This window comes from Dreissena polymorpha, chromosome 3 (genome assembly GCF_020536995.1).
Source record: "Dreissena polymorpha isolate Duluth1 chromosome 3, UMN_Dpol_1.0, whole genome shotgun sequence".
NCBI lineage: Eukaryota > Metazoa > Mollusca > Bivalvia > Myida > Dreissenidae > Dreissena > Dreissena polymorpha.
The window spans coordinates 27,591,544-27,602,242 of NC_068357.1; positions in this window are offsets into that span (position 1 = coordinate 27,591,544).

Here is a 10,699-nt window from a genome sequence, read left to right on the forward strand (position 1 = left end):
TAGGTAAGCAATTTTACCGACGCACCGTGAGATTTATAATCGTAGAATGGTAAAGCGGAAAACATAGTGCATACGCAGCGCAGATGTTATCAAGGCCATGTTAAAAAACTAACGACGCTTTCGGCTTGCGCATCGCATATTCATTTCATAATACTTGTTATTAAATTACAATATTTGTTATTCAATGCTTTTACTGCAAAATATACAATATAAACGACACGATTTAAATTCAGGTCTCAGTATTTAATGTGTACGCTAACTGATCTAAACCATTCCGAAATGTTCTAATTATTTGATGATGACTATTTATTACATTTATAAAATATTCTTTTCTGGTCATCCGGATGAACACGAACAATGAATTTACACAACAATGAATTTTACGAACTAATATGCATATTCATCATAACAAGCCATGTTACGCCTAATTAATGTATAAATAAATAAATAAAATAAAAAAAATATATATATATATATATATATATATATATTAATTTATTTATTTATTTAAAGACATTTTCGTGTTCGTTCACCATCTTGGAAACCCAATGTGTATTAAGATTTAGTTATCATGAGGAAAATTTGTGTTACCATACATAAATATGTACAGTACAGGACAATGCAATAAAAAAAAAGACTCGTGTCGCGATATATCGCAATATTTCGATATGAAAACTGAACATACTATCCGTGTTTTATATCGTTCATCGTTAGACGGAGACCACATTTGTTCACCGTTGATATGAATGAAATGTGCGACGATTTCATTGTAGTTTCCGTTCAATGTCTGACAGGTACCTCTGCTTCCAAGATGGTTTCCGTTAATACAATAGCGCAAGCTAGGAAAGCAAATTAAATAAATAAATCAAAACAGTGTGCCCTTACATTGCGCAAGGCAAAGAAATGGTTTAACTTGGTACAACACATAATGCTCGACGTATCTGTCAGTCAGTGTCAAAACATTGGTTAGGGATTTCGATTACCTATTACTTATCGATAGAGTTTTGTATCGTAATTCAACATAAGATAGTGAACAAGTTCGATAACCAGTTGTGCCATACTGTAATCGCTTAGTGGCATGTCGGGGTGTGATTTTGGGCTTACAGTGCGCGACAAGTCACTAAGGCTTGCTTGTCTGTGTTTTAATTTTGCCAAGAACCGAATAGTGCAAAGAACGTCGTGCTTTTTACTGTAGTGCTGTGCTTGAAGGAAAATATTTGTTCTTTCTGCTAATCTAATTCCTATTGAAACCTCCAGGCCGTTGCAACTTATTTTCATTATTTTCTCAAAGTTAATCAATGGCATGGTGGTAATGAAAAGGTGACCTATCCGAACTCTGCACATGTAAAAGTATTTGAAGTTCTGATTCTTTAATACAACGTTACACGATTTCATAGAGAAGTTACAATACAAATCATACCGCTGTAACTCCAGACACAATAACCAGCATCGTACCCCTTCAAATTCTTAATCGTCTATAACTCCCTCTTATTATTATGTTTCACAGCCCTGTCCTGTAAACCCAAGTCACTCGCCGTCACAGGCAGTCATTCATCTCAGTTGTTTCACCTCTTTCCCATGAATTGAGTTGTACCAGTAGTCCGACCCCGTCTAGGCAGAACTTCCATCATAAATTTTCTTAAAAATGGGAAACAACTCTTATTTATAGTGAATTTTAGGATTTACACGGTAACTACACTTTGACAATGTTTTCATAATAGTTCACTTTAGTCGAGTGTATCATTTATGTGTTGATGGTTATTCGATGTTATATATCTTTTAAATTAGGTTGATCATTTCTCATACTAAATAAGTACCTTCTGTTAACATATTAATTCCAAAATATTCCCTCTTCTGGGAATTAGTTATTGCAAATATAAATGTCTTAATGCATTTTAAAGAAGGGACGGTTTGTATATGATATGTCATGTTTACTCTTTGTTATATCTGGGTATATGTGTCATATACTAGTGTATATGTTGCTTGTGTTGCAGGTATCCGTTTTAATCTGTGATGGGATACAGTCCCGTTTCCTGTGTGTGTCCAGCCATGAACTGTAATGATATGTTTTGTTTAGTCAGAATGAGAAATATGCAATCAACAAGAGTTATATTGGTCATTTCTTCAAAACGTATGTTAGCACTTGCAATTTTCTGACCATAATTGACTTTCGTAATGCAAACTGCAAATAGTGTATTAGTCCAGTTTAGACAATTTACCTTGAATTCTTCCACCATGGTTTTCACTTTTGTTGATATGCATTTATTATATATACACAACCCGTTATACATGCGGGCTTCGACATAAATTACTCGAATCTTCGGAAGGATTTCGGTTTATTCTAATCCCCTATCCCACTTTAGCTGGCTCTACGACGGAAAGTCGAACTTCGATCTTCTGCGTGACAGGCGGCGATTATCACCACCATATTTTTCTCTACTTTGTTTCATTTATTTTTTTATAAATACATAAATCAGTTGATAAATCTTTTAGAGTCGACATAAATTTATCGAACGTCGACACGTGTTTGGGTTTAATCGATTCCTCTAATGAACTTAAAATTAAGCACAGGACATGCAAATTTTATTGAATTCTTAAATAAGTTACCTAATTTTAAGACATCCGCGTACGTTGATAATCCGTTCCTATTATCCAGACACGAGCTCAAACACCACGCGGTCACCATTCTGCGGTACATATGTACGCACACCTGTAAACGAACACAGAAAACAATATTTAGCTGCTTAGATGACAAACTAGAAATGTTACTTTTAATTATATATTAAAACCGCCATCGGAAAAACTATGCGAAACGAAATTTCGTAAACTCAAGAACCTTTTTATAAGAGTTGTTGCTTTAAGATAAAACATGCGATAAAAGTATGGGTTTTTATATATTAATAATTGATAATTTTTGCTTAAAAAATGTTGTTGTTTTTTTCATTATTAATTTTATTAGCAAAGTTGGTCTTCATATGGTATTTTTGAATTTTCCCATGGTATTTTTCTTTTTCCCAATTGATTTAGTATTTTTCGGTATTTCGGAATAGATACGTTTGTTTGTGAATAGTTATCGAATTTTAGCACTGTAAAAGCATTTGTGCTCTTTTGTTTTAAATTTTCTTTGATAAAAAAATTCCCATCAGATTATGTTCCTATATTGAGAGATATAAATGAAACTTCCAGAAAACACTTTTTTATAGTAGCAGTAGTAGTGGTACATGTTGACGTAGTAGTAGTAGAAGTAATAGTAGTAATAGTAGTAGTTGTTGTTGATGTAGTAGTAAAAGTAGTAGTAGTAGCAGAAGTAGAAGTAGTAGTAGTAGTAGTAGTAGTAGTAGTAGTAGTAGTAGTAGTAGTAGTAGTAGTAGTAGTAGTAGTAGTAGTAGTAGTAGTAGTAGTAGTAGAAGTAGTAGTAGTAGTAGTAGTAGTAGTAGTAGTAGTAGTAGTAGTAGTAGTAGTAGTAGTAGTAGTAGTAGTAGAGTCGAGTTGTAGTAGTAGTAGTAGTAGTAGTAGTAGTAGTAGTAGTAGCAGTAAGTAGTAGTAGTAGAAGTAGTAGTTGTAGTAGTAGAAGTAGTAGTAGTAGTAGTAGAAGTATAAGTAGCAGTAGTAGTAGTTGTAGTAGTAGTAGTAGTAGTAGTGGTAGTAGAAGAAGAATTAGTAGTAGTAGTAGTGTAGTAGTAGTAGTAGTAGTAGTGAGTAGTAGTAGTAGATAGTAGTAGTAGTAGTAGTAGTAGAAGTAGTAGTAGTAGTAGTAATTAGTAGTAGTAGTAGCAGTAGTAGAAGTAGTCGTAGTAGTAGTAGTAGTAGTAGTAGTAGTAGTATAGTAAGTAGTAGTGGTAGTAGTAGCATTAGTAGTAGTAGTAGTAGTAGTAGTAGTAGTAGTAGTAGTAGTAGTGTAGTAGTAGTAGTAGTAGTCGTAGTAGAGTAGTAGTAGTAGTAGTAGTAGTAGTAGTAGTAGTAGTAGTAGTAGTAGTAGTAGTAGTAGTAGTAGTAGTAGTAGTAGTAGTAGTAGTAGTAGTAGTAGTAGTAGTAGTAGTTGTAGTAGTAGTAGTAGTAGTAGTAGTAGTATGTAGTAGTAGTAGTAGTAGTAGTAGTAGTAGTAGTAGTAGTAGTAGTAGTAGTAGAGTAGTAGTAGTAGTAGTAGTAGTAGTAGTAGTAGTAGTAGTAGTAGTAGTAGTAGTAGTAGTAGTAGTAGTAGTAGTAGTAGTAGTAGAACTATCTGATATTATGGTGTTTTTTTGTTTAAAGAGAGTCTCTGGTACTGGGATGACAATTAATGTATATGCATTAAGCCCTGTTTTCCCAAATGAAGCTTAAATTATCTTTTTTTATTAATGATTTGAAAAAAAAGAAAGATAGAAGTGATAATAACTTCAAAGAGACCTCGCTTACAAGGCAAATAAACAAATTCACTTTTAAATCAAATTAACAAGCCATGAACTCTAAATGTTTACATTGTTGCATTTTTTAGTAAACATCTAAAAGGGACCTTTTTACAGTTTGTCAATAAATGCCTATTATTGATAAATGTATGTATATAACGACAACAACAGAACTGTCCACATTATTAAATCGTTTAATTTTGTCCCTTTAATGTCTTCATACTTGAATGAGTTCAATACACTGTCAGATCTTACATCATGAATAACTTACAGGTTAAGTGGTTGCCTGTTAGCCTGGGGCCAGTAGATTTAAGCCCAGGAAATTCAATTTCAACAGTTGGTTACAGTTGAGCTAACAAGCAGGGCAAATAGCTTTTTCAAAGCTTGAACAACTCAATCCAATGAAACATAGAATACAAATTGGCGACTGTGGATCAATTACGCCTAGGAAATGATCCATTTCCGGCTTGGAAATGATTCATTTCCGGCTCACAACAAGACTTGATGTATTAAAAGTCTGTCATGTCGGCAAACTTGTTGCTCAATAATTTTAAGAAAATGGATAAAGTAATAGATACACATAACACACCATGTACATGATTCAAGGCTTGTTATTCTTTAGCAAGGCAACCAAAATTCGAATGAGGGTTGCCAGTGCAGCAAAGAAAAAAAGATACATTTTGTTTTTATTGTGTATAAGTTATCTCTATAACATAAATATTAGGATGAATAGTGCACAAACATCTCGACCTGTGCTTTACTTTAAGACACACTCTTTGAATGGGTTGTGTTCATTTCAAACTTGCGAGATAAAATGCTATAGCATAATTTTGAGTTGCGTCTAAGATTATGCAATAGCGAAGAACGTCAATGCTTCAGCTCTTTGATTAAACAAAGTGGTTGTAAATTTAATACTCGGTTACTTCAACTGTACATGTGTACAAAATAACATGCACACGTTTATTATTTAAATGCATTTTTCATGTTCCATTTTATATTGTATTCGACATATTTATTGCTATTGTAGACAAATTCTGTGTTAGGCCAATTACGATCGGATGTCACAAATTTGTATACCTATATGAATTTTATTTTTATTTTATGCAATACATTTAAAATGCCGAAGACAATCGTTGGCGTCCTAAAACAATAAGCGAGTGTTAACAATAATGATTATATTTATAATTTTATTGAGTCTCATTATTTATTTAAAATGTTTTACTATGTTGTGTCTTTTTAAGACATAGATTTATACGCAATCGAAAGATCGTTTACATATGTATCGATAATATAGTGTTTCATATAAGTTGTTTAGTCGGCATTTATAATATTATACGGTAATTTAAACAATAACATGTACTTATTCACTTGATTACTAAAATACTGTTTGAAAATTATGAAAAATGCCAGTCCAGTCCTTGATCGGTTATTTTATGTTCAAAACTATATCATTAAAAGTTAACATTGATATTTTACATGGAACAACATAATTTCATTTTGTTTAAAGTTGACTCAACTCACAGAGAAATGTTCAGAGATTTTCTTTTTTTTGAAAAGTGGTATTAAATATTGTACTAAAAACACAATCACATTAAACATAGTAAAAAATATTATAAAAGCAAGAAAGATGTTTCACATAACTGAGCTTTTCACCTGGGCTCGAACCCGCAACCTTTGTAAAACATATATTATATTATCAGAGTAATTTTAATGTTATGATAGTAATACACGTATTTTCCTAAACATTACTCATCAATGAAAAGCGTTAAAAATGATTAATAATTTTACCGATTTCGATTGATTCATATCAGTAATCAAACTGTTTTGTTTTCTCTCTCAGAAGTGTTTTTTATTGCTTAATTGAATACTGGTATAAACATGCATTATAATTGCATCATTGACAATATGGTTATTGTGTCAAACTGTTTACAAGTCCCTTTAAGAAGAATGTAGTTTATGTGGTAAAACAAAAAATGAATCGCGTGTATATGTTTCGTGAACTAGTGTGTTAAAGGGATTTTGGCATGTTTTGAAGTTTGTCATTAAATGCTTTATATTGATAAATGTAAACATTGGATCTAAAAAGCTCCAGTAAAACATGAAGAATAAAATTAAAAAAGGGAAAAAAGTAGCCCGCAGCAGGGCTCGAACCACTGACCCCCGGTGTCATGAAGTAAAAACCAAGTAGACCGCCCGACCATCCTACCAGGTATGTATGATCGACGTATTTTATAGTTATATAAGCAATCTTTGTAGTTTCACAAAATTAAACGACAACAACAGAACTCTCCAAATTATTCAATCGTTTCGCGTTGCAACGCTTTTTAATTTTCAGGTTTTTAAATCGTCAAAAGATGCATATAATGGCTATATTAGACCATAATAAATGTTCATTATTACTGTTTCCTCAAAAATATCATAACTAAAACGAAAACTTGCGAATCAAAAACAACTTTCAATTTTGTCAATTTACCAAAACGTGAAAAGATCCCTTTAAATCATTAACCATTTATCGCATTAATACAAATACGGTAAGCATCCTATTCATTACAGGACTGACTACGTACAGTCAGTCGTACACAATTTACTTTACTCCTCTCTAATAAATAATTTAGTTCGATTATAATTACCACACTCATTGGGAAATTACATCTATTTCACAGTTAATACAACAAAACAAAGATAAGCATAGTAATATCTAATTGTTCTGTATAGTTTACAATTTACATCTTATGTAAATAAGTTTATTCTAGTAAGTAACGATGAGCATAACAATATATCCACACACAAAAACAACTCAAAAAGGATGAATCCTAATAAGGATGTTCATTGAGAGAGCACATTTAAGTAGTTTTTATATCTATCTCGCCCACATTTAATCGAGGTTTTAATGTTTAAGATATGGTCGCTGTTATTCGAAAACCGCGTAAGTCAAATTTGGCGCAAATTGTTATTTGTTTCTATAAGAACGGCGGTTCATGGGTCATTTTCTGCGAAAGTACTGGATTTCATATCCAATTAGAAGGCATAGTTATGAGCACGTGAGAAAATCCTGAAGAATCATTGGTGCACTAATTGTTTCTGCAAAAACTGCGTAAGAAAATTTTTCCAACTTTTCAAAAAACATTTTTTAAATATTTTTTAAAGTTTTAAAATATATCAATTTACATAGTCTTAGTCAAAATTGGCATACTTTTTATCTATAAAAATATAAAAGCCTGAAGTTGTCATTTTAATTCTAAAAATGAACTTACACAGTTTTCTTTTTAATATTTGGTTCCTTTTTTAGACTATCTAACTTATTTATTTTTTTTAAATGTTTTTTTTTGCCTATTGAAAAGTTGTAAAAATTTACTTACGCGGTTTTCGAAGAACAGCGACGATATGCACAAGCAGGAATTTCATATTCACATATCGTTGTTATATCGACGATGTACAATGTACTGAATTACTCCATTATTTGCATAAAGGCGCATAAGAAATATATTTTGAAATCGGCGTCATATCAAACCAATCGATCTTGCCAATTGCGATTTTCTTATCATTTTGAGCCGGTTTTCGCGTGGCTTTGTATCACATTAAGCAAACAACCTATTTGATTCATAATATCCTTACTGGGATCGCTTCAATCTGGAACTTGACACAAAGGCCGGGGTAAACAAGTTCACTTGCTATTCGTTTAACTACTTTATATACGTATTGATTTAACTTTTATGCGCATCAGAACAATTTTAACTGAAGTGTGACAAAAATAAGGTATCTTTTTAAAACTTTAAAAGCAGAGACATGCATAATAAAACTACCAACCAACAGACATATTTCCGTTCTGGTTAGAAATCATCAAATAATAAATCTTACTAAGTAAAGTTATTGTAAGCAATCGTGCACATAAACATCCACCACGTATCACGTAACTAGAGCCTGCCAACTATGCATCCTGCTTCAATTAATTTCAACTTTGATCTTTATACATTGCATTTTAATGTTCAACCCTCTTTACTATAAAAGTAAATTATAGTCTTGGTTGTAGTTGCTTCATTTAATAGCGCTTCTGTTTTTTTATTTATCAATATATTACAATTAATTATAGTTTTTTATTTAACATTGAACAAATGTTAATACAGTTTACTTAATTTAGAGAAAATACGTGTGTCTTATCATAAATTCGAAATAGTAAACGAGATGCTGGAAGTGAGTTAAAATATTCATTGTAAGGTTGAAACTATTTTTTTTAATCTTTATTTTAAGCAAGGACTTCACTGGTTAAATAGAATAAGAGTTGCAGTAAGATCATGCAATTATTGCTCGGAAGAAGGTATGAAGTACTGAAATGCCAAATTTTAATGTAATTTCCATGTGTTTGAGAAATTAACACAATTGTTTTGTTATGTCCTTCCATTCATAATTTGTTACAGTAACGTATTTATACATGCATTCAGACCCACATTTTCTCATATTTCCAACTGATAAGTAGATATGCATATTTGTAAACATCGTCATTTTAACAATATAATTCGCTATAGAGTATAGTTATAGCGAAATATACCTTGATCGGTATTCAACATACACCTTAATACTGTTTTAACATTAATATATAGAAAGCATATACATCTGTGGAACATAAATAATCGAATATTCAATTATACGTCACATAGATGTTTCATAATTTTTTCATTTGGAATGCCTTGTTTTTGATAGATGTCACCAAGAGCACATCAAATGTATAAATTAATATTATCATAAAGGGATCACACGCACGAATTATTGAAGAATCCGTCACAAAGCTAAGTTTCTGTGCGCAGAAGGTAGAGTTTTATGCAACTGGCAACTGTTATGGTGCGAAATAGATGTATCAAAGATATGTGTTTTTAAATATCATTATGTCAATATTTTATTTAAAGAAGACCACTTTATATTGTTTAAATGTTATATATTAGTACATTTTTTCATTAGTTGGTTTCAAAATATTATTAAGTTATTCGGATATATATATATATATATGCAAGCATTACACATCAAAACATGCATATTTCATTTGATAAACTCGCATCAATATAACGGTTTTAACAGTCTTAAGATTAAGTCAGCGAATAAATGAGACAGATTCGGGAAAAAGAATCGAAGCCTCTTATATATTTTCTTGTTTCATTAAAAAATATTGGCTGTCAATTTAATACACTTGTTCAATTGTGTGCTGCTTAACTACATGTATGTAAACTAGTGGATATACAGTTAAGGGGTGACACTTTGTAAGAAATATATAACTCCACTTCGGGCTAAATGGCCCTGCCAGTGACAGGCTAGGTATCCCCAAGCTCCAGCCATTAGCTTATTTATCTACATATTTATATTTATCTACATAATTGTGACTGGGCTGGACAATCGACGTTTGTTTTAAAATTGTTGAATACAACCTTTAAATAGCCTACAACTGTGAGGTGTGTTTTTATTTGCACGAGCCAAATTCTCAGTCGAGCGCAATCGTTTGTTGTGGACGGACAGCTGACAATTGACGGAAGTAGATGTATTATGTAAATATCTTTGTCTTTTTCGTCTGCATTTGTCTACTGTTCAAATCGTTTTGTAATGCATGGGTTGTCCATGCAATGATTTGTGCGCATACTTACAATTTTTCTGTTTGGAGATTGACATTTATTCAGTCCGAGGAAAAATGGCAACTTGTCTTTTCCTACTCTTTTAACGATCACTGTACGTATATATTTACACCTAATTCTTTACTTACAATTCACCTGACAGCAAGTTCTGAGATAAGTTGGGGGAGCGATTTATTGAAGTCAAATCAACAATTTAGTCAGAAATGTTTAATTGTGTATTTGATGATGTAATTGTTGTTTTCTATGTTTTTGTATTATGTATACTTGTCTATGCTATTTATTGTATGGACTATGTATGGAATGATTAGTTAATATCATTTCTTATTTTTACATTGTTTATATATATGGGCCACTAGTATCAGCCTTTTATATTGCAAGTATAACATGTTTATTATATTAATCCTTGTTATATTTGCAGACTTAATCCATTATCTTAATCCAACATCTTATATGGAAAGTCTGGACGTCTTCATCATTGCAAATTGTCAGCTATATGTTATAGAATACTAATAAAGTCATTACTTGAAGTTCGCTGTCTTTATATCTTACACCACAAAAAAGAACCCAAAATACCCAAAAGTTACATGATGGCTCTCTAGTTAGTCACTGTAATGTAATAGGGCCATCAATAAGTATTTTTTTCAAATTAAATATTGACACATAAATTAAGGTCACTTTAGTTTTAATACAAACATACTA